At 42.5% G+C, this 25,312-nt stretch overlaps 1 protein-coding gene across 1 annotated transcript in view; it reads left to right on the top strand.

The window, feature by feature from the left end:
* Positions 1–6,850: 6,850 nt before the first annotated feature.
* Positions 6,851–25,312, top strand: part of LOC139413852 (eyes absent homolog 2-like) — a 59,408-nt gene continuing 40,946 nt past the window's right edge. The window contains exon 1 of the mRNA XM_071161666.1: positions 6,851–7,311. The gene's annotated coding sequence lies outside the window, so the exon portion shown is untranslated. The remainder of the gene's footprint in view (positions 7,312–25,312) is intronic.

Here is a 25,312-nt window from a genome sequence, read left to right as displayed (position 1 = left end):
AGGAAAGCAATTACAAATGTCATATCACTAGTGCGTAAGCTTACCTGGAACTATATTGCAACAAAAATATGTTGACATCATCTCAGTTCATCCATGTCATTGGCCAGGAGATTATAAGGAAATCAGACAATACATTCCCCCACTAGCGACCCCGTCATCTTTGCCCATAGCTTCTCATCAACAGGAACACAAGCAGCCTGACTAGGAGGAAACCACAAACGCAGGTTTTAAGCTACCTCACAAAGCCCTATTGTCCCACCAACACTGTTGCCTCTGCCTGAAGCAGGACTATTCTCACTGTTCCCACAACCCTTTATCTCAGGTGGCTTTATTCAAAGACACATCGTCACCCAAGTACGTCAGGACCGTGTCACCGTCAGTACACACACTTCATAAAGTCAACGTAAACTGAGACTGTGTTGTGTGTGAAACTATTTCACACTGTCTTTCTGGCCCATAGAGACTTCTTCAGAAAGGTTGTACATTAACACGCCTTGTCCCTTTAAAAAGAAAATCCCCTCTCATTCTAAAACATGCCTGGGCCCTGCAGCCTGGTGCATGTTTGACTGCCGTGGGAACCTGAAAAGCAATGTGAATGTATCTTTCTCACCTCTGGGCCGACGTGGAGGAAATGGACGAGCGGGAAAAATTGTCTGAAATTCTCACAGGAGATCATCCATCATAAGAGAGGGTAACTGGCTGGATGTGGACAGGCTTTATTATCATCATACGGGGGTTATAAATCTCTCCAAGGTGAGAACAAGTGTCAATCATGGCCATCGGCCCGAGAAGCCTCTAATCTTCTGCAGTCCTCACAGGTTGTCTCAAAAGACTAACAAGGTTTTATGACTTCCAAGCAGCCTTCATAATCTTTTACATTGTGGTTTACATATCTAATAGTGGAAAGTAGTGGAAAGTACCATCTAATTGTTATTGTTGATACTAATTGAAAGATACAGATGTAGGATCTTAATTTGAGCAATTTTCCTACAGCAGGAAAATAATCCGTCAGCAACAGGAAATGTGAATTATTATGTGGATTATAATGGACATTTTTGTAGGGGTTGGTACATAAGGGAAAATCAAATCTGAAATGTCAAAATGTAAATGACACACATCAGAAGTCTTCTGAAACCTCAAATAACTAAGTTTTATATTTCCTTCATTGCAGGCCAGTTATCCAGCAACAGGGTGATCAAATTACGATCCAACATCTATAGTATTACATACTGTACTTATTTTTGGATTTACTTTAGATAAACTCTTGGAAAGTAGTATCACGTTGTTATTGCTGAGATAACAGACAGCATCGAATCATTGCTGTTTTCTGGTCTCTATGTGAGCTGCCAGGTATGTAAACCATTGTAACACAAGTTGACACACCTCGTGTAATGTGTGTTTGTGTGTGAAAGCAAGCAAACAGATTAAATTAATACCTGCCTCCAGGACATTCAATTCTACATTTCCTCCGAGATAATCCTATCAATTTCTGATTATGTATCACAGTTCATGTATTTGGTGAGATGTGTGTCTTGTCTTTCAGAGTATCCCGTTTTCACGCCGCTGAACAAAGAAACAATGTCTGGCAAGGACAGTTTATTTAGCTCAGTGGAAAAGTAGGGTGAACAAATTGATTGTATTATTATAATTACATGTATAATTACATAGGATAACAAAACATACAGATAAATGACCAAATAAATGTGATAAAATAAAAATACATTTGGATAAGCAAACAAAACGGCCAATCTACTTAATTCAGATAATAATTATTTTTCATAATTCGCAATAATTACGTTTTCATAATATATTATATAAAAAGTTGTCCTGTTAGCCGCAGAACCAGTTATGGCAGGTTTTGTGAAATATTCATATATCCTATAAATACAATTCCTTCGTTTTATAATATTTAGCATTTAGTCTCGATCTTGTTTTTCCTGTACATGTGAAGTCATTTGCGACACTCATATCAGAAAGCTGTTGTGTCTAGGTAAGTGGTAGGGGCGGCCTTGCTCACAGGTTACAAATTCCTCCGGAGAAATTGTCTCTATCTGAGGTTTATGGCCTGAAACATCTGTTGTAATTTCTGTCAAATTGAAATGTTATTACCTGGTCATTAAAGCCGTGGCAATGACAAAACCAGATGGCCTCCGCTGCTCTTACAACTCCTGCGTTTTTATGGTGTTGGTGAAAATTGAACCAAAGGGAGCGCTCCGCATTGTAAAATTAAGGCAATCATTCCCACATTCCCCAGACAAGGGAAGCAGTATCAAGGTTTGGCAGCGTAGGGCTGCAGGGTGATGAGGGCGCTCGGCTCCGGTGTTAGAGGTGGGAGTCGACTGTGTAACACACACATCCAGAACCACCCTGAGAGAAAGTAGTCCCGCTTACTGGGAGGGAGGTGGGGAGGGAGGGAGTTAGGGAGGCGGGGAGGGAGGGTGGTGGGGAGGGAGGGATGGATGGATGGAGGGAGGGAGGTGGGGAGGGATGGGTCGATCAACTGCTGGGAGAGGAGGAGAAGGAGGAGGAGCAGGGGGAGGAGGAGGAGGGGGGGACTGGTTGTCACTTGTGTGTTTATTAGGGAACATGGAGGCAAGAAGAGAGAGGAAAGGATGGTTGTAGGAGAAGAGAGATTTGGTGTAAAGAAAAAGAGAGGAGAGCGAGGTAGAGGGTTTGGAGGGTGACGGGTGTGATGGGGCAGTGGGGTGAGAGCAGTAAGCCGGGCAACACAGATGTGGTAGTTATTATACAACAGCTTCCACACTGTGTAAACGCCCTGTGAGGGGTGTGATGGGGTGGTAGTTATAATACAACAGCTTCCACACTGTGTAAATGCCCTGTGAGAGGTGTGATGGGGTGGTAGTTATAATACAACAGCTTCCACACTGTGTAAACGCCCTGTGAGGGGTGTGATGGGGTGGTAGTTATAATACAACAGCTTCCACACTGTGTAAATGCCCTGTGAGGGGTGTGATGGGGTGGTAGTTATTAAATGACAGCTTCCACACTGTGTAAACTCCCTGTGAGGGGTGTGATGGGGTGGTAGTTATTATACAACAGCTTCCACACTGTGTAAACGCCCTGTGAGGGGTGTGATGGGGTGGTAGTTATTATACAACAGCTTCCACACTGTGTAAACGCCCTGTGAGGGGTGTGATGGGGTGGTAGTTATTATACCACAGCTTCCACACTGTGTAAACGCCCTGTGAGGGGTGCTAGTCCGTCTGTTTTTCCCTGTTTACATTCTCCTCTCCCCCTATCCTCCTCCTGGAATTTTCAGTATGCACCTTAGAAAAACGTTTTGAGGCTGAATTTATTGTTTAACACACATTTTACTTTATGTAGCAAAGTATTTGAATAGGTTTTCTGAGGGAGCAACAGCGTTCCACCCGAGCTCTTCAGAGGAAGAAGAGACAATAGTCGCTTTAATTTCCCCGCCGACATTCCTAACGAAGAATGGAACTTGCAAATGAATGAGAAGCAGACAAAGTCCATGTCTGGGTCACGGTACATCCCAGAGTCCTAGGTAACGCGATGGGACTTTTCCATATCCCCGCCCCAACCACTTCTTTCTGCTCTCTCCTCTGTGTTGTTTTGAGTTCCACAGCAGAGTACTAATATAGGAAACTCACACATTTGTCGGAGGGCTATTGAAATTCATCACGAACGCATCAAAAGCAATGCTGAATTGGGAGAATGTACACATGGTTATACTCTAACTGGAGCTAATTAAGTCCTATATTCCTTGTTTTGTGTCTATACATGGGAATTAGCATGTATGAGAAACTCTTGCCTGCATTCCCTCCTGCTGGTTAACTTCGTCGTTCTCGAGGTGTCAAAATGGTGTCAGAGAGAGCTTCCTGTTTCCTCTTTTGCCAGGCCTGCCGTTCGCAGGTTCCCAGCGACAGACTTCCTCATATTACAGGATATACATCCAGACTGGTGAGGACTCGACTCCGACACGACTCCTAGACAACCGCCTGCCTTTGTGCCCCAGTTCTGGCTTGGGTTAAGGTTCTGTCTTTTGTGACTGGACATGTAATATAAAATATATACTTATTAAACGGGTTCGGAGAATCTGCAATCTGATTAGCTGAAATGGGGATCCAGGACATTGACAGTTCCCTGTTAATCGCACTACATGGAAGTAGAGCCAGCTATCAAAATGTACCTTGTCCCCAAGCTCGAATTACAGAGAGAGAGCCAGCTGGTGGGCAAGATTACATCAAAATATCAATAAGCCAACTCTGAGCCCTGAGCAAAACAAAAAACATGGCAGACAATTTCTCTCGCCTCTCCATCACCAGTAGTAACCACAACCTTCAATGAATGTTTGCCTAACGTTATATTGTCCAGTACAACACAAAGCAAATTGAAACATGGTGGCAGCAGTGGGTTTAATTTTCTAATGATTATGTCTATGATATAGCCTAATATATACTGTAAAATGTCAAATAAACACTGTCTCAAATAGCTGCCTGTCCCTTTTAATAGCTGGGCATCGGCACGAGGTTACCATGAACACAGCTCTGATATTCCCATGGTCATGTGCATAAAAAAATTAAATCATAATTCTGTCTTCATTGCCATGGTGCCACAAAAATGATAACACATCAAATTCAAGCTAGCAGTGATCAGATTCGCAGAGCAAAATTTGGGCGAGGCAGCAGCCTGGCATTTTGGAATCAATCCAAAACTAGTGAGATAAGTCAAAAAGTCAAAAAGTCAAACGCTGTCTGAGGTGGATCAGAAGAGGGCGACACTGCAAGGTGGGGGGAGGGGGGGGGGGTGTAAGGAAGGAAGTAGACGCCTGGCTCAGAATGAAGCCTGTCTCAATAAGCAGTCACTTAGGTCCCCCGACTGTTAGGGGGCACACTAACCAATGTTTTAATATATATTACTGTAAGAAGAGTAAAATACACCAGGTGCAATATCAACATTTGGTTGGGCATCAGCAGTTTTTCTCTTGTTATGTCAGTTATCGACAGCCACTAAATTAGCCATGTCAGCTAACAATTTTTAGTCTAGACTTGTAGTATCATGGTCGAATACCAACCGGCTCAACCTCCAGGGGGCCCACATTGATTTAGTTAGTAATTCTCACTCAGATATCATATTAACATGGCATAAGTCATGGTAAAAAAATGTATAGAATTGCAGGAGATTTGCTTTAAAACTTCAAAAATGTCACTCCACCCCATGGCAAAATGTGTAGAATAGCAGGAAATTAACTTAAAACTACTTTTTTCCTCTCCGCTATCAAGGGGGTACCACTAAAATGTTTTGCCGCAAGGTGGGGGGCCCCTCACACACATCAAGTAGAGCCCTGATTGAAGCAAATAAATGCCCAGGCTATTGATTGAATTTTTACATTCTACAATATTTGTTGAGAAATATTTAGTTGAGACTTTCCATATGCAAATGTTTACATTCAGTCAATATGTTATTATTTTCTTTAAAACTTGATGCAATAATGAAACATTTGGAAGGTATGTTTTTCAAGAATCAATGACAGTATAAATCAAGAAATATATGTCCCAATTAATCTTGGATTGCCCATTTAACCACAGTCAAGATATAGCCAGCTATGTTATTTTGTTTACAGTGCCTACCAAAGCTTATTGACAGTGGGGATAGTGTATTTGTGTCATTTCAAATAAGACAAATTTAGTTAGGGTTTAATAAACCGTTAACAAATAACATTAATAGTGTCACCATTAATAGTGTTAATTAATAACATTAATTCATTTTTAAACATTAGGGTATATAATAACATTATTTGTTTATGAGGTGTTATATTGCCTTACAAGTACATTGTTATATGCAGTTACAGAGCATTATTAAACTGCAACGGTCACACTTTGAAGGAAATATATCTCCAAAAGGCCTAATGAAGCCTTCATTAAGCCTTCATAAGGTAACAAATCATTTGTTAATTAACATACACAGGATGATATGATGGGTAGACCTAGTGCGTTGCAAATTGTGGCGTAACCCTTTTGCCACCCTATAATGTCATTAACAAATGATTCTTGAAGCATTTAGGTAGGCCTTATAATGGGTTTATGAAGGCTTAATTAAGCCTTTAATATGCTTTAAGCAGTGCGGCTTGGTTGGGTTGTGTATCGGAGGACGCATGACTTTCAACCTTCGTCTCTCCCGAGCCGGTACGGGAGTTGTAGCGATGAGACAAGATACGTAGCTACTAAACAATTGGATACCACGAAATTGGGGAGAAAAAGGGGGTAAAATTCAAAACAAAAAAACTAAAACAAAAAACAAAAAATGTATATGCTTTATATTAAAGTGTGACTGTACCTCACATTTCTGTAGGAAGGTAAATAATGTCATATTCTATAAGGCGCTATGAAAGACACGTTTATAAGGCAATAATGTATTAAAGTGCTTCAAGTTGTTATTTTAATGCATGGACATGTATAAACCAATTATTGTGAACACACACTATAGTGGGTATACGTATAGGCCTAAGATATATCACAATATGCACACATTAAGGATCTTTAGAAACCAGTCAATGCCCTAGGGTCATTAGAATAAATGATTAATCCACACATAATGTCAACACCATAACAGACTTCCAGAGAAGCCCTAAGCGTGTGAGATTCTCGTCGTCTTTGTGTAAACAACGATCGAGAGAGGCATTCTTTACCAAACAAAGATACAAAGGTGAGATAAAGCGATAGAGGAAGAGCTCAACTCCGCCTGAGCTATTTTGTTAACTGAAGAATATAGAGAGCCAATTGAAAGCAACTCCTGCGTAATGGCACAAGCACAGGCGCGCGCGGGATCACACTCACACTCTCACACACACACACACACACTGTAGAGCACTCGGCTCGCGGGTATTGAGAAAACCCTCAGGAGGAGGAACCAACATTTTTTCATTTACCCTTATCATCACTTCCTTACCAGCGCCAAAGCAAACACGCGCTCCTGAAGGTGTATGAAACACTTATCGAGAAACGGGTTCAATGTTTCGGATGAAAACGCAGCCTTAGATTCGCTGGAAAGCTGTCATTTCGGTTTATTAGACCGTAGTAGACGAACGATTCAAGAAATCCAAACTAAGTGCGCACACATTTCTAAAATCTGCAGTCATCATCACTTTGAAGAATAATAAATAGGCATCCACAGTGAGTAAAGACTGATCGTGCTTTGAGTTTGACTATTGAAAGTTCCAGTTTCATCTGTAGAAACGTTTTGCTATAGAGATTTGAACACGCTACGCCATATGGAGAGAGAACTGTGTTGAACAACTACCGGATTTTTTTTCTCTCGACCTAAATCATGGTAAGTGGATTCATAGGAGTATGAATATCATATTGCTTTTCAAAAGTATTATTGCCTGTTCAGAAAAATGAATAGCCTATGTTCATTCTGTGTGCAGTAATCGATTTGTTTGAGCACTTGAATTATCTTTATAGGTTATAGGATACAATTCTACAGAAAAAGTTAAACTAAAGTTAAATTAGGCCAGTATTGTTTTTCAAGCAGTAGTTTTCCAGAGCGGGGCAATACATATAACAATGATGATACTCATAATGTTTGTTGGTTTTGGGCCTAAACCTCTGTTAAACATCTCCTAGCCGTTTCAACTGACCGGCTATGTAGGCCACTTCAGTTCCCACAAACTTTATTTTGAACATTATTGGTAAAATTGCATAGTATTTTTCGCATCTTTCTTTAGTAAATATCACCAATATCCATTTGACTTCATCACTCAGGCTAGCCTGATGCCTACTCGCTTGAAAACTGAATTCACAACATATAAATGTGGCTACAGTATATGGGACAGTGACTGATGTTTCTTATCAGAAGTTTCCTTTCTTCTCCATGTATTTACATTAAAACTAAATATTATTAGAAGTTTGCATTGCAGTAAACTACTGTGCATATAATGAAGGAGCCTGTGAGACAAATATATTTCAATTCTATTTCCAATCAGAATGTACAGTACAGTAAGCTAGTTTCCTCATTTGGAAACTTTTTGAAATACATTGCACTGCAGGTTAAAGCTCACACAACACCTACTTGACAGTATAGCTCATAGAGTAGACCTATACCTATATTTGTTATATCATTTCAACAACAATTTAAATGAGTTCTGATCACTATAATTATATTATTGTCGTATATTATAGGCTAGTGCAGCAATGGGCAACTTTGATGGCCACAAAAATTCGGAACTATAAAAATAAATAAATAAAGAGAGTCACACACTCCATATATAAACTCCCAGTAATTTATTGGGTAAATCACCAACGTTTCGGCATCACTGTGCCTTCTTCAGAAAATCGGAACTCATCACGAGGGGCCGCAGTGGCTCGCGGGTCTGTGTACCCACATCCATACACACTCATGCAGTCTGAGCCCTAGCCTTTTAGCTAAGCAAGTTTGCTGGAATTCTACACGTTGTGCCAATGGGTCTGAGAGAAGATTTAGCAATTGTATATCTCATTTTATGCAATTCCACTCATTTTGAAAAGGGTGGAGAGAAAAATGAGCAGTTTTACATCTAATTCCTTGCAATTCTATACATTTTGCCATGTCGGGGAGAGAAATGGTTGCAGTCTTTTTTTTATATGATATCTGGGTGCGAGTGACTAACAAAATCAATGGGGGCCCATGGCTGTAATTTAACCATGATTACTACAAGTTTAGATAGCAGGCTAAATCAATTTAACAATCACAAATTGGTTATCTGACATGGCTTCGAGTGACTGTCAGTGACTGACATAAGAAGAGAAAAACGTGTGAAATTGCAGATTGTGTATTCCACTATTCTAACACTCAACAGTACGTTGAGACCCCGATTGAGTAAAATCCATTTTTTAAACAACATAACCTTTTTACTCCATGGCAGCGTTACAGTCCAAGGACTGACTGGGTGTGACTTGTCTATCTACTGATTTGTAAATCTAAGTTTTTCCATGTTTTATTTACGCAAAATCACTGTGTGTGTGTGTGTGTGTGTGTGTGTGTGTGTGTGTGTGTGTGTGTGTGTGTGTGTTGGAGTAAATTGTCTGCCTCTATACTAACGTTGTGTTGGGGGAGTATACCATTCGGTCCTACTTCTTTAAAGCTCTTTATTTTCCTTGGTGGTAGTTGAATCCTTTCAACACTTGTGCTTGGCCTAAGTACTGAAGAATACAGCTAATCACGGAGGCCTTTTTCTTGCCAGGAAACTAATTAAGTAATTTCAGGGAACCACACTAAGGATTTCTCCAAAGACAGGTATTCATGTTTCTCAAGGACCCCTTCATAGCTCCGATCTAAAATGGCCCTCTGTGTTTTGGTAGCCATTCCAATCACCTTTAAACACTCGTAGATCACGACAGCTTCGTTCAGAAGCGTTCAGTCTGGATCTCTCCTTCTTGCTCGGAGCACAAAAAATAACAAAAGCATTTTTTTTGTGTCTGAGAAATGCAGACATGAGATCCATTGACATTTTGCTCCACACCAAATACTGCATGGAATAAATGTTCAGTCATCACTTGCACATGGATATTAATTTACTTGAATTGTTGAGGTGATCAAATATTACAATACATACATTTCCGTAAGACTTATAGGAAAGCTATTAAAATAATGATACATTTATTGATCATATTTATTGACCTTTATATCTTTAATTCATATATTAACATTTAATATACTTTTAATACACTTTATTGGTCGATCGCACAGACAGTCCAACCCAAAAATACCCAACCCCTCTGAAAGACACACAGTCCAACCCAAAATACTCAACCCCTCTGAAAGACACACACAGTCCAACCAAAAATACCCAACCCCTCTGAAAGACACACAGTCCAACCAAAAATACCCAACCCCTCTGAAAGACACACAGTCCAACCAAAAATACCCAACCCCTCTGAAAGACACACAGTCCAACCCAAAATACCCAACCCCTCTGAAAGACACACAGTCCAACCAAAAATACTCAACCCCTCTGAAAGACACACAGTCCAACCAAAAATACTCAACCCCTCTGAAAGACACACACAGTCCAACCAAAATATGCCTTTTGCTTTTAACCCAACCCCTCTGAAAGACGCAAATAGAGGTTTTTGGAGAGGTGCGGGGGGCTGCCACACTGGGCAGCTGTTGTGGGGGGTTATAAGTGCCTTGCTCACGGGCACAACAGCATCTAGGTTTTGATACCAGCAACTCTTAGGTTGCCAGCTCATTTACCAACAGGTTTTTCACGTCGGACCCGGGCTCCGACCTGGCAATCCTCCAGGTTCTGGCTTGCCTCTCTAACCACTAGGCTACCGGCCGACTGTGATAGTACAGTACTTAACTTATTCAGTTAACTGAAGATAGTATCATTCAGTTATATTGGCTGAAATTGTACTCAATGATGCCCTCCTTCCTATAGGCCTACAGGGCATGTGGTTTAGACCCAGGAAGAGTATTCATTTCATATCTATCAAATATAATTGTTTTGAGCAAATCCATCTCTGTTTGTGTTTATTTTCCATGAAACTGCATTGGCAGCTAGATTACAACCCACCATTTTGTATTTCAGAAAACAACCAAGTATTCATCTAATGAAATAGGACTCACATATTAACTCTTTTTCCCAATTGTCTCCAAATATTCTCTATCCAAGTCAATTATCTGAAATATACTTGTGGAGCAAACACTGCATCAACCACAGAGTTTTTATCGAAGCAAAATACTGAATATAAATCATCAGAAACCTGATCCCTATCTGAATTTCTACCCCCACAAATAACATTTGGGGAATGAAAAAAAGTGGACCACAAACCGAAGGCAGTTTGTGCTGGGGGGTTTGATTTAACACGGTGTTTCGTATCTTAATAACATTAGGCCCCATTTTTAGAACAGACTTCTGCTTCGCGGAACCCTCTCCCTTCATGGTTCCTATTACTTGAGTCTAATAAATCGTGAATAAGCAGGAGCCTAAAGTCCTGGATCGAGGAGAATTCCCCATCCTGTACCGCGAGGCACCCCCTCTTAAGAAAACACAAATTAAATCCAAACTCCTCTATAGCCAAAGGTTTGTGGAATGATAAATATTTTCATAGGAAGCTCTGCTCTTCCTGACTTTATCTTAGCAATGGATCCACTCCTGAAAATATAATGGATCCACTCCTGATGAATACAAAGAAACCACTCCTGATAAATGCAATGTATCCACTCCTGATAAATATAATGGATCCACTCCTGATAAATATAATGGATCCACTCCTGATGAATGCAGTGGATCCACTCCTGATAAATATAATGGATCCACTCCTGATAAATATAATGGATCCACTCCTGATGAATGCAGTGGATCCACTAATGATACATATAATGGATGCACTCCTGATAAATATAATGGATCCACTCCTGATAAATATAATGAATCCACTCCTGATAAATATAATGGAGCCACTCCTGATAAATATAATGGATCCACTCCTGATGAATGCAGTGGATCCACTCCTGATAAATATAATGGATCCACTCCTGATAAATATAATGGATCCACTCCTGATAAATATAATGAATCCACTCCTGATAAATATAATGGAGCCACTCCTGATAAATATAATGGATCCACTCCTGATGAATGCAGTGGATCCACTCCTGATAAATATAATGAATCCACTCCTGATACATATAATGAATCCACTCCTGATAAATATAATGGATGCACTCCTGATGAATGCAATGGATCCACTCCTGATAAATATAATGGATCCACTCCTGATAAATGCAGTGGATCTACTTGTCACAGCCTACTAGGAGTGGTGGGTTGGAATCAGGCGCAGAGAGCAGTAAATCGTAATTTATTCTCCGGCAAAAAACGGTCACGCCAACATACAGGGCGCATAAAACAGACCAGCCCAAACACAGGACCAAACAGTCCGGAGAATACAAACATGAAAACCACAACCAACAGAGTAACAAAAAAACAATCCCGCACAAAACAAGGGCGGGTCAAACTACTACATATAGGGAAGCTAATTAAACCAAAATACACACAGGTGAAACTAATAAGACAAAACCAACAGACAAACGAAAAGGGATCGGTAGCGGCTAGTAGGACGGTGACGACGACCGCCGAGCACCACCCGAACAGGCAGGGGAGCCAACTTCGGCAGAAGTCATGACACTACTCCTGATAAATATAATGGATGCACTCCTGATAAATATAACGGATCCACTCCTGATAAATATAATGGATCCACTCCTGATAAATATAATGGATCCACAACGGATAAATATAATGGATCCACTCCTGATGAATATAATGGATCCACTCCTGATAAATATAATGTATCCACTCCTGATAAATATAATGGATCCACTACGGATAAATATAATGGATCCACTCCTGATAAATATATTGGATGCACTCCTGATAAATATATTGGATGCACTCCTGATAAATACATTGGATCCACTCCTGATAAATATATTGGATCCACTCCTGATAAATATATTGGATCCACTCCTGATAAATCTAATGGATCCACTCCTGATAAATCTAATGGATCCACTCCTGATAAATATATTGGATGCACTCCTGATAAATATGTTGGATGCACTCCTGATAAATATATTGGATCCACTCCTGATAAATATATTGGATCCACTCCTGATAAATATATTGGATGCACTCCTGATAAATATATTGGATCCACTCCTGATAAATATATTGGATCCACTCCTGATAAATCTAATGGATCCACTCCTGATAAATCTAATGGATCCACTCCTGATAAATCTAATGGATCCACTCCTGATAAATCTAATGGATCCACTCCTGATACATCTAATGGATCCACTCCTGATAAATCTAATGGATCCACTCCTGATAAATCTAATGGATCCACTCCTGATAAATCTAATGGATCCACTCCTGATGAATCTAATGGATCCACTCCTGATGAATCTAATGGATCCACTCCTGATTAATATAAAAGTTTGGGACTGTCTAAAGCAGCACATGCGGATATCTTGAATAAGTCAAAATAATGTGTTTTGAAAGGGACTTATGAACTGAAATGTAACAGATTTTGTACTTATCTGATATGCATTTATAAGGATGACGGTTTATTTTCAGATTCAATCTGTCAACCAGAATAGAGTTTTATCTTCTATTAGTTTTTCTTTATCATGTCCCTTGCAATGCGCTGACACTGTTTCAGCATAGTTCTCAATGATCAAATGATAATTTAATTAAGGGTAGCATCACTTGTTTGGGTTGGTAACCTGCTACCCAGATGTCTTAAAAGTGTATTAAGTAGTTCATCATGGTTTTATGTTCTATTTACTGGGAACAGCTAATGGCCATGAAAGCAGATATGTTTAGGTCACATTCAATTGTCAATTTATTAGTGATTTTTTAATTATTTTAAAACATGAGACTAGTTTAATGCAACTCAGTCAAAGAATTGAAATGAACTGGACTGAACTGTGTGTAAACTGTCCACCAGCATAACGCCTCCGGGTTTCAGCCTTCGGTCCATAGGCTGCAACCAAAGAAGTCAGACCACAGTTTCCGTCTGCTGGGACACTTGTTTTAGATTTCACAATGAATAATTAAAACAAGAATAGCTTAAAAAAAATATATATATATATGTTTTTGTTACTTGGGTTTTAAATATAACTATTTCAATCTTAATGAGCAAATAAAATATAAATGTATACAACAAACTAAGTGTTCTCCGTCTCTCTGCAGCCACCCTTTACCCAATAAACCCTACAATTATCCTTTAATTCAGGCTTTAGAGAGAGAGGCGAACACAATACAGGCAGACTGTAATCCATGATTGCCAAGATCAATGGGTCTATTGTGTGGGATGAATATGGGTAGTGTGAGGTGGGGAATACTGAGTGAATATGGGGAGTGTGAGGAGTGGAACACTGAGTGAATATGGGGAGTGTGAGGAGTGGAACACTGAGTGAATATGGGGAGTGTAAGGAGTGGAACACTGAGTGAATATGGGGAGTGTAAGGAGTGGAACACTGAGTGAATATGGGGAGTGTAAGGAGGGGAACACTGAGTGAATATGGGGAGTGTAAGGAGTGGAACACTGAGTGAATATGGGGAGTTGAAGGAGGGGAACACTGAGTGAATATGGGGAGTGTGAGGAGGGGAATACTGAGTGAATATGGGTAGTGTAAGGAGTGGAACACTGAGTGAATATGGGGAGTGTAAGGAGTGGAACACTGAGTGAATATGGGGAGTGTGAGGAGGGGAACACTGAGTGAATATGGGTAGTGTAAGGAGTGGAACACTGAGTGAATATGGGGAGTGTAAGGAGTGGAACACTGAGTGAATATGGGGAGTGTAAGGAGTGGAACACTGAGTGAATATGGGGAGTGTGAGGAGGGGAACACTGAGTGAATATGGGTAGTGTAAGGAGTGGAACACTGAGTGAATATGGGGAGTGTAAGGAGTGGAACACTGAGTGAATATGGGGAGTGTGAGGAGTGGAACACTGAGTGAATATGGGTAGTGTGAGGTGGGGAACACTGAGTGAATATGGGGAGTGTGAGGAGGGGAATACTGAGTGAATATGGGGAGTGTGAGGAGTGGAACACTGAGTGAATATGGGGAGTGTAAGGAGTGGAACACTGAGTGAATATGGGGAGTGTAAGGAGTGGAACACTGAGTGAATATGGGGAGTGTAAGGAGGGGAACACTGAGTGAATATGGGGAGTGTAAGGAGTGGAACACTGAGTGAATATGGGGAGTTGAAGGAGGGGAACACTGAGTGAATATGGGGAGTGTGAGGAGGGGAATACTGAGTGAATATGGGTAGTGTAAGGAGTGGAACACTGAGTGAATATGGGGAGTGTAAGGAGTGGAACACTGAGTGAATATGGGGAGTGTGAGGAGGGGAACACTGAGTGAATATGGGTAGTGTAAGGAGTGGAACACTGAGTGAATATGGGGAGTGTAAGGAGTGGAACACTGAGTGAATATGGGGAGTGTAAGGAGTGGAACACTGAGTGAATATGGGGAGTGTGAGGAGGGGAACACTGAGTGAATATGGGTAGTGTAAGGAGTGGAACACTGAGTGAATATGGGGAGTGTGAGGAGGGGAACACTGAGTGAATATGGGTAGTGTAAGGAGGGGAACACTGAGTGAATATGGGTAGTGTAAGGAGGGGAACACTGAGTGAATATGGGGAGTGTAAGGAGTGGAACACTGAGTGAATATGGGGAGTGTGAGGAGTGGAACACTGAGTGAATATGGGTAGTGTGAGGTGGGGAACACTGAGTGAATATGGGGAGTGTGAGGAGGGGAATACTGAGTGAATATGGGGAGTGTAAGGAGGGGAACACTGAGTGAATATGGGGGGTGTAAGGAGTGGAACACTGAGTGAATATGGGGAGTGTGAGAAGGGGAACACTGAGTGAATATGGGGAGTGTAAGGAGGGGAACACTGAGTGAATATGGGGAGTGTGAGGAGGGGAACACAGAGTGAATATGGGGAGTGTGAGGTGGGGAACACTGAGTGAATATGGGGAGTGTGAGGAGGGGAATACTGAGTGAATATGGGGAGTGTGAGGAGGGGAACACTGAGTGAATATGGGGAGTGTAAGGAGTGGAACACTGAGTGAATATGGGTAGTGTGAGGAGTGGAACAATGAGTGAATATGGGTAGTGTGAGGTGGGGAACACTAAGTGAATAAGGGGAGTGTGAGGAGGGGAATACTGAGTGAATATGGGGAGTGTGAGGAGGGGAACACTGAGTGAATATGGGGAGTGTGAGGAGGGGAATACTGAGTGAATATGGGGAGTGTGAGGAGTGGAACAATGAGTGAATATGGGTAGTGTAAGGAGTGGAACACTGAGTGAATATGGGTAGTGTGAGTTGGGGAACACTGAGTGAATATGGTGAGTGTGAGGAGGGGAATACTGAGTGAATATGGGGAGTGTGAGGAGTGGACCACTGAGTGAATATGGGGAGTGTAAGGAGTGGAACACTGAGTGAATATGGGGAGTGTGAGGAGTGGAACACTGAGGGAATATGGGGAGTGTAAGGAGTGGAACACTGAGTGAATATGGGTAGTGTGAGGAGGGGAACACTGAGTGAATATGGGGAGTGTGAGGAGGGGAACACTGAGTGAATATGGGGAGTGTAAGGAGGGGAACACAGAGTGAATATGGGGAGTGTAAGGAGTGGAACACTGAGTGAATATGGGGAGTGTAAGGAGGGGAACACTGAGTGAATATGGGGAGTGTAAGGAGTGGAACACTGAGTGAATATGGGGAGTGTGAGAAGGGGAACACTGAGTGAATATGGGGAGTGTGAGGAGTGGAACACTGAGTGAATATGGGGAGTGTAAGGAGGGGAACACAGAGTGAATATGGGGAGTGTGAGGAGTGGAACACTGAGTGAATATGGGGAGTGTGAGGAGGGGAACACTGAGTGAATATGGGGAGTGTAAGGAGGGGAACACTGAGTGAATATGGGGAGTGTGAGGATTGGAACACTGAGTGAATATGGGGAGTGTAAGGAGGGGAACACTGAGTGAATATGGGGAGTGGAAGGAGTGGAACACTGAGTGAATATGGGGAGTGTAAGGAGGGGAACACTGAGTGAATATGGGGAGTGTGAGAAGGGGAACACTGAGTGAATATGGGGAGTGTGAGGAGTGGAATACTGAGTGAATATGGGGAGTGTGAGGAGGGGAACACTGAGTGAATATGGGGAGTGTAAGGAGTGGAACACTGAGTGAATATGGGTAGTGTGAGGAGTGGAACAATGAGTGAATATGGGTAGTGTGAGGTGGGGAACACTAAGTGAATATGGGGAGTGTGAGGAGGGGAATACTGAGTGAATATGGGGAGTGTGAGGAGGGGAACACTGAGTGAATATGGGGAGTGTGAGGAGGGGAATACTGAGTGAATATGGGGAGTGTGAGGAGTGGAACAATGAGTGAATATGGGTAGTGTAAGGAGTGGAACACCGAGTGAATATGAGTAGTTTGAGTTGGGGAACACTGAGTGAATATGGTGAGTGTGAGGAGGGGAATACTGAGTGAATATGGGGAGTGTGAGGAGTGGACCACTGAGTGAATATGGGGAGTGTAAGGAGTGGAACACTGAGTGAATATGGGGAGTGTGAGGAGTGGAACACTGAGGGAATATGGGGAGTGTAAGGAGTGGAACACTGAGTGAATATGGGTAGTGTGAGGAGGGGAACACTGAGTGAATATGGGGAGTGTGAGGAGGGGAACACTGAGTGAATATGGGGAGTGTAAGGAGGGGAACACAGAGTGAATATGGGGAGTGTAAGGAGTGGAACACTGAGTGAATATGGGGAGTGTAAGGAGGGGAACACTGAGTGAATATGGGGAGTGTAAGGAGTGGAACACTGAGTGAATATGGGGAGTGTGAGGATTGGAACACTGAGTGAATATGGGGAGTGTAAGGAGGGGAACACTGAGTGAATATGGGGAGTGGAAGGAGTGGAACACTGAGTGAATATGGGGAGTGTAAGGAGGGGAACACTGAGTGAATATGGGGAGTGTAAGGAGTGGAACACTGAGTGAATATGGGGAGTGTAAGGAGTGGAACACTGAGTGAATATGGGGAGTGTAAGGAGTGGAACACTGAGTGAATATGGGGAGTGTAAGGAGGGGAACACTGAGTGAATATGGGGAGTGTGAGGAGTGGAACACTGAGTGAATATGGGGAGTGTAAGGAGGGGAACACTGAGTGAATATGGGGAGTGGAAGGAGTGGAACACTGAGTGAATATGGGGAGTGTAAGGAGGGGAACACTGAGTGAATATGGGGAGTGTAAGGAGTGGAACACTGAGTGAATATGGGGAGTGTGAGGAGTGGAACACTGAGTGAATATGGGGAGTGTAAGGAGGGGAACACTGAGTGAATATTCTGAAATGAAGAAAGGGAGATTTGAGGGAGATGGTGGGTCTCATTGGCTCTGCTTGACCAGAGGCTTCGGGTAACACTACCCACCTACACACACACACACACACACACACACACACACACACACACACACAATTCTTTTAAACCCTAGGGAGCACCCTGGGAGGCCTGCGGCGTTCCAACTCTCAAGTGTGTGTGTGTCCTCTCCCAGCTAAACCCCTGGTCTGTCAGCAGACAACAGCTGTCCCTCTGGCTATCGCCACACTCTTTATTTCATTTAGAGCTGCACACATGGAGGCATTCACACATGACCAAACATACACACACACACACACACACACACACACACACACACACACACACACACACACACACACACACACACACACACACACAAAAACCATGCTGTTGTGTTCAACCAGCTCCCACTGCTGTTGTGTAGCTAGGTACTGTACCTTTACTCTTCCACAATTTCCAATAGAAGTAAGCTCCGGAATTGAGGATATTAACATATTCCACTCTGCATCATACATTTTGACCTAGTTAACATACAATATTATATACAATAGTATATATGATTTGTTCATATAGCTGTCATTGACACCTAGCTAACATAACATATTCAATACAATATTATACATGATTAGTTCAGATAGCTGTCGTTGACATCTGTGTTATTACATTGAGTTTCAATGGACTGTTTACCATGGGATTTGGCACATTCAGATTTTAAAATGAAACTAATTAATTTTCCCCAATTAGCAGTTACTATGAGCAGTTACAATGAGCAGTTAATATGAGCAGTTACAATGAGCAGTTACTATGAGCAGTTACAATGTGCAGTTACTATGAACAGTTACAATGAGCAGTTACTATGAGCAGTTACTATGAGCAGTTACTATGAGCAGTTACTCTGATCAGTTACTATGAGCAGTTACAATGCGCAGTTACTATGAGCAGTTACTATAAGCAGTTACTATGCGCAGTTACTATGAGCAGTTACTATAAGCAGTTACTATGATCAGTTACTATGATCAGTTACTATGAGCAGTTACTATGAACAGTTACAATGAGCAGTTACTTTGAGCAGTTACTATGAGAAGTTACTATGAGCAGTTACTATGATCAGTTACTATGAGCAGTTACAATGTGCAGTTACTATGAGCAGTTACTCCTAATGTGGTCATGTTCTGCCACGTCAAAGAAACTACAGGTAGATCATTCAGCCAGGCACTAATGCTGACATGTCTTTGGGTAATGGCTGTATGCTTCGTACCAGTGTGTGTGTGTGTGTGTGTGTGTGTGTGTGTGTGTGTGTGTGTGTGTGTGTGTGTGTGTGTGTGTGTGTGTGTGTGCTGGGTAGCTCTGGACAGCTGCTACCAACTAGGGCGGGCGTTGTCATCGACTGTGTAGAAGGAGGGGAAAGGGTGGATGGCAGAACTTTTTGTCCAAATGACTAACAAAGAGACCGGCTCAGTGTGTGTGTGCGTGTGTATGTGTGTTTGTGTGTGTGTGTGTTTGTGTACCTACGTGCCTGCCTGCTTCCCTGCTTTTAAGCATGCATATATGCCTGACTGTGTATTTGTGTGCCTGTGCGTGTGTGACCACCACTCCCCTCCCCTCCCGTCCCTTTCCATCAGTAGACCAGATGTTTTACCTGGGAGCAGACCACCATCTGACTGGGGTCACCCACAGCTCTGGCCCATACCCGTTTTAAGGAGGCTTCCGGGAGGTCTGCAAGCTGTCCCTCTCCCTGACCCTTTCCTGGGGCACTGATTCTGGGCAAGAGAGGATCTGATGGTGGGGGGGGCTGTTTTAGAATGGGGTACATTAGGGGTAGGTTGATTGCAAGAGAGAGAAGGAGAGACAGACACCAAGAGAGCCATGGTAGCGTGATTGAATGAAAGGGGGCTCGATTACAGGGGGTAAGGGGGGTGCAGCTGGCATGAAAGCAGGTTTGTTGCTCAGACTCCGTCAAGTGGAAAAGAAAAGGCCACCAAGTCTCTCAGCTAGTGTTACACATGCACGCTCATGCACACACACACACACACACACACACACACACACACACACACACACACACACACACAAGTAGCAACAGGTACTAGAGGGAGGGACTGATTTATGAGCTGAAAGCCACTTAATTGCCATTTTCTCTTTTCATTTGAATGTTACATTGGATTTAATTGGTTAATTTGTTGTTTTTAATTAACAACGGAGCAGAGCCTAATTGCAGCTTGTTTTAACTGAGTAACATTAATCGATGGGTTCATTACTTGAACTCTTTTTAGATTATTCCACTAAACACTTTCAATATTATTGGTGTGTTTCATGTTCTCTGTGAGTCTAGATCTATGCTTCACTTAGGAATCTTTGGCTTTGTTTACACAGGCAGTCCAATTCTGATATTTTCCAACTAAATGGTCTTTTGACCAATCAGATCAGCTCTTTGGCCAATAATTGTGCAAAAGAGAGCATCCTGTCTAAACGCAGCCTTGGAGTCCTCACACATTTAGCCTGCCTTGTCATGCTCCACTCAGCTGTATATGTGGTCATGTGGAGCGGGTTTGCCAAAACAGGAGATGATCCTGAGCCATATGGATGGATGCCTATATGTGTTTTTTGATTGGTGTATTCAGTCCCTGAGCTTGTCCTGATCATATCAATCAACAAACACATGAATCAATAAAACCAGGACATTACTGACATTAAGACATTTTCATCTTTCTAAATGTATTCACCCACACCAAAACATAACGCCTGTCTCAAAGCAGACTTACTATTTACACTGGCTAAGATTCCCTGGCCACTTTTTTGAAGAATGTTCACTTCTTGGTCAACCAAGTTGTAATAGTAAAATAATGTCAATGACTTCTTAAGGACTCACCTGGGGGGGAAATGATTCAGGTTATTTTGAATTGAATTCTAGGAACAGGGATTAGGACTGGGGAAACTAGGAGAACTCCAGGATTAAGTTTTTCCTAGCTACAGCTCTAGGATCAGCTTCCCCTCCTCAAATCCTAACCTGAACCGTTGGTGGGGGAAATAAAACTGACCCAAGGTCAGTATCTAGGGGCTACCTCCTCCACTCCCAATTTAGGGGGGCTCGTGTTCTCTCAGTGTGTGTGTGTGTCCAGTGTTTTAGTGTTAATGAAATCCCTGGGCTCTGAGGTCATCCCTGTGTAGGAGTCCTTTCTCTCAGGAGCCCATTACTGGACTGTAATCAACCTCTCACATCTGCTCCCAGTCTCTGTCACACACACACACACACACACACACACACACACACACACACACACACACACACACACACACACACACAGTGTGGCAGCCAGCCTTATTTACGAGCCATGCGGTTCAAAGGCTGCAGACAGGGTGAAGCCGCAGGCTCTGTGTGGGGACAGGCCCAGTGAGTGTGTGTGTGTGTGTGTGTGTGTGTGTGTGTGTGTGCGTGCGTGCGTGCGAGTGTGTGTGAGTGAGTGCGTCTGTGTGTGTGTGCGTGCGTTCGTGTGAGTGAGTCGGTGTGTGTGAGTGAGTGCGTCTGTGTGTGTGTGTCCACAGAATTTAAACTTGAGTGTCCATGTGGAAAGTTGCCTTGTGTGGACAATAATGGTGGTATTCTCTTCTATTCTAGTCTCTATGTGGTTTGGCTATGTAGAGGTTGAGGGGATTGTTGGTTTATGACATAGTTTATGTGGTGTTTCAATGACAATACAGTGACTTGACTGTCCACTTTGTAAACTCTCTGTGGTTGTGTCGTCTCTGCTGAACATTACTTTATGGCTTGTACATGCCTCTAGTTAGGTACGTATGCCTAGTTCCTCCCTAATGTACTGCAGACTACCTAGATTATGCACAATTGACGTATTACAAGATCAGTTTTCACGTAGGCCTATCTCTTTAATGTTCTGTACTGTTCTTAGTGTTTCTTCTGTCTAACTGCGCTGTAGTTCTGTGCCAAAGGGCCGGAAGAAGGTCATAGAGGACATCACTAGCAGATGGCACTAACTTCCAGCAGGGAGTCATGTCAGGACTGCAATACTGAAGTCTTGTTCAGGGGCATTTGTTGAGTAGAAAGAGCAGGGGGTCTGTCTGTGTGCGACAGTGTATTCAGTCCCCCCAGGCAGTCATTGGGGCATAACTTAGGGTTCCAGGTGGAGGTCCATATGGTGTCATTATGAGGTAGTCAGTCACATGCAGCCGTTATGTTGCAGGGAGAGGTCAGCTCATTTAGAGGTCATTGCCATTGTGCAACTTGCCTGTCATCCATCACACATAGACGCACAGACGACACATGTGCGAAGAAACACACACAGGTTTTTCAGAGTAGACTACATGCATTATAGTATTGTAAGTACAGTACCTAACACTGTACATAGACAGTGCGTCTTCTTTTGTTAAAAAAAATGTCTATCATTTAATCAGGCAAAGAAAAACATCCAACCATTGTCATTCCAAACCTCAGAGAGATATAGTGTATGATGCAACATGTCCTACAGTACTGCAGAATCCGATACCCGTGAAAAAAAGGCAGCTCTTGCAAAAGTCTGCAGGTGAACCGAGGCCGACTGAGGCCGATGGGGCCATGGCCCTGTTGAGGTTTGTTTTAGCTTGGGTTTCAACTGGAACCGGACAGATCTCCCTGTGTTCCCATGCCCTTTGGCTCCGTCGCTGGGCTCCGCTGGACTCTACCAGGAAGCGCCCTGCGCATCACAGGGACGAGAGGGGAAGTCCAGGGGCTCGAACTGGGCGCTCCTGGTTCACTTTCCCATGTTCAGTTCCCCGCTGCCGTGGTCGGTCTGCCTCATAGTGCATACCGCTTAGTGTTATATTGCCTTTGTACAGCCGTGAGTCAACAAGTGTGTTTTCCTTGTATGGTGTGATGGGATTACTCTTATGTGTCAGCTGACTGGGAGAGGTCAGATGTGGCCTTGTGATTCGCTGGTGAGGCTTTTCGTTTCCGGTTATTATTTCATGTCGATTGTTTAGCTGATGTTTATTGAGAAATGATATGACACAATATTAGATAATAATAACTTTGCCGGCTCTAATTAGGTTTTAAGAATTCAATTCATACAAGTACCATTATGAACCATTTGCTACCAGGTAGATTGATACAAATGATGTTGATTTATTTAAAGCACCAGAAAGTACACATTGTTACCACCTACCTTCTCAGTAAATACCAGGAAGATACCAGGTGAAACGGGGCTGTAAACTAAAACGGCACAGTTTTTATATTTTGCTCCAGTGTGTCCATCCGACCTTGCGGCTGTCCACTGACATCACACTGCTGACTGCCTATACGTCGCCCCGGCTCCCCGACACTTTTAATGTCCGACCGTGTTTATGTTTCCCTTTCGGTCATTAACACAGGAATATAAGTGGTTTTTAGAGTCCTTTGGCCCCTCCACAGTAGGAATACTATTATTTACTATGAAAACAGCCCGTGCTGCAATGACTCACGTCGCCGTGTTTGGAGAAGCTGGGAGGTCGGCTGCGTCAGCTGGAGTTGCCATAACATGTGATTCATCATTATGTGCAATGTATCTGTCAAAAGAACTGTTGTTAATTGAAATGGCATGTGACTGACACATAAGAGGACCGGATTCTCAGGAGTCGGGTTTTATGGCTAATCCACTCATTTTGGAGAGCTGTAGATGTACAGACGGACTTTTGTTTGTCATGTCTGCTATTCAACATTGGGCTTCACAACCTAACTCTCATCCTCTTTCAAATGTTCTAGTTAAAGAGTTCTCTTTTCCCCTCTCTCTCTTTCTCGCAATCCCTCCATCCCTCCCCCTTTCTCTCAATCCCCCTCTCTTTCTCTGCTGCAGTTGCTAATATCCCTCTTGTGCCTATCTGTCATGTCTCTCCTCTGTCTCTGTCAGTCTGATGTCAGTGTTGAGGACACAGGTCAAGCAGTAGGGTTCTGCATGAGCAGATTGAGGTGCCCTGAAGGCACAGAGCATACTGTCAACATCAGAGGGATAGAAAGAGCTGTTACCTTTTTCCTTCAACCATGACTAACCCGTACTCTCAACTTTACTATCTCTTACTCTCAACCTTACTGTCAAATTTACTCTCTCTTACTCTCAACCTTACTGTCAACTTTACTGTCAACCTTACTCTCAACTTTACTATCTCTTACTCTCAACCTTACTGTCAACTTTACTCTCTCTTACTCTCAACCTTACTGTCAACCTTACTGTCAACCTTACTGTCAACTTTACTCTCTCTTACTCTCAACCTTACTGTCAACCTTATTCTCAACTTTACTCTCTCTTACTCTCAACCTTACTGTCAACCTTAATCTCAACCTTACTGTCAAACTTGCTGTCAACCTTACTCTCAACTTTACTCTCTATTACTATAAACCTTAATGTCAAACTTACTCTCCCTTACTGTCAACCTTACTCTCAACTTTACTCTCTATTACTCTTAACCTTACTGTCAACCTTACTCGCTCTTACTGTCAACCTTACTGTCAACCTTCCTCTCCCTTACTGTCAATCTTACTCTCTCTCTTACTGTCAACCTTACTCTCAACTTTCAACTTTACTCTCTCTTACTCTCAACCTTACTGTGAACCTTACTCTCTCTTACTGTAAACCTTACTGTCAACCTTCCTCTCCCTTACTGTCAATCTTACTCTCTCTCTTACTGTCAACCTTACTCTCCCTTGCTCTCTCTTACACTCAACCTTACTGTCAACCTTACTCTCCCTTGCTCTCTCTTACACTCAACCTTACTGTCAACCTTCCTCAACCTTACTGGCAACCTTCCTCTCCCTTACTCTCAACCTTACTCTCCCTTACTCTCAACCTTACTCTCTCTTACTGTCAACCTTTCTCTCCCTTACTCTCAACCTTACTCTCTGTTACTGTCAACCTTACTCTCTCTTACTGTCAACCTTACTCTCTCTTACTGTCAACCTTTCTCCCCCTTACTCTCAACCTTACTCTCTGTTACTGTCAACCTTACTCTCTCTTACTGTCAACCTTACTCTCTCTCAACCGTTACTTATTCTCATGTAAATCTGAGAAGTGGTTCACACCTTATTTTGTGTTTCTAAGACGTTCAATTGGCACAGCAATTGCCTTGTCAGGACTATTTACTTATGTTGAAAGTTGCAAACAAACACAAATTGGCTTATGGACTTGTCAGTACAATAGCACTATTGTGTTGAATTTCTTGACCAATTGAAAGTCTATTAACTCAATGACCACAAACCGGTTGAACAGTTCTTAGTCCTATGTACCAATTGGGATACAGTTGAAGTCAGAAGTTTCCAAACACTTAGGTTGGAGTCATTAAAACTTGTTTTTCAACCACTCCACAAATTTCTTGTTAACAAACTATAGTTTTGGCAAGTCAGTTAGGACATCTACTTTGTGCATGACACAAGTCATTTTT

Source organism: Oncorhynchus clarkii, chromosome 7 (assembly GCF_045791955.1).
Source record: "Oncorhynchus clarkii lewisi isolate Uvic-CL-2024 chromosome 7, UVic_Ocla_1.0, whole genome shotgun sequence".
NCBI classification, from domain to species: domain Eukaryota; kingdom Metazoa; phylum Chordata; class Actinopteri; order Salmoniformes; family Salmonidae; genus Oncorhynchus; species Oncorhynchus clarkii.
This window is presented reverse-complemented; position numbering and strand designations above follow the sequence as displayed.